The 808-nt window shown below is 30.2% G+C and overlaps 1 non-coding gene across 1 annotated transcript; it reads right to left on the minus strand.

Annotated features, from left to right (window-relative positions):
- Positions 1-201: 201 nt before the first annotated feature.
- On the minus strand, positions 202-386 carry LOC127492235 (U2 spliceosomal RNA). The gene has a single exon (XR_007921392.1). It is a non-coding gene; the product is annotated as a U2 spliceosomal RNA (small nuclear RNA).
- Positions 387-808: the final 422 nt, after the last annotated feature.

The raw sequence follows: 808 nt of genomic DNA on the forward strand, positions 1-808 counted from the left end.
TAAAGTGTGATTATACTAATTTGGCATGTTTGGTGATTGTCTTGCCTTAGTGTTACACATTTAGAAAAGCTTTATTAGGAGTATATGAACAATATTGTATTTCTTTTGTAAGAGGATTTATTCATTATAGAAGGAAAATGAGATTTGGCTAATTGGTAATAAGGATGGTTTTGCTAATTAGGTGATAGTGTGACCATACTCCTTTAGTTCAACAATCAAAATATGCAAGTTCAAGGTTTGGATGAAGGTGTCTTAAAGCATGTTTCTTTGGTTGCTTGCTTTTTAAAATTTTAATTAGCTTTTAACAGAATCAACATGATTTACAGATACAATTCTGATAAGAACAGATACTACTATTGATCTTAGCCAAAAGGCCGAGAAGCGATGTATAGATACAATTCTAAGAACATAATGATATTTCTTTTCTCCCTTCCTCCCTGCCCTTTTTTCCTTTAACCCACCCCTTTTTTTAGTTTTTGAGATAAGATATTTTAAATTTACATTACTGTAAACAGATTTAAGAATTCACCATAAATGAATTTAACAAGTAAAAATAAAAAAGAACCTAGCTTAGTGGGAATATAGACAATAGCTATCAACAGTAGTTGAATGGACAAATGACCATTTCATCCATATACAATAAGTTTTAAAGTAATCACAGGTCATTAAAAGTATGGCAGTGTAACATTCTTAGTCATTGATTTGAAAAAAATTATAAAGCGAACTTTTACAAAACTATATGTACAGCAATATCGATACATTTGTCTTTCTGGATGTGGCTTATTTCACTCAACTTGGTGTCTTCAAA

Source organism: Oryctolagus cuniculus, chromosome 9 (assembly GCF_964237555.1).
Source record: "Oryctolagus cuniculus chromosome 9, mOryCun1.1, whole genome shotgun sequence".
NCBI classification, from domain to species: Eukaryota; Metazoa; Chordata; class Mammalia; order Lagomorpha; family Leporidae; genus Oryctolagus; species Oryctolagus cuniculus.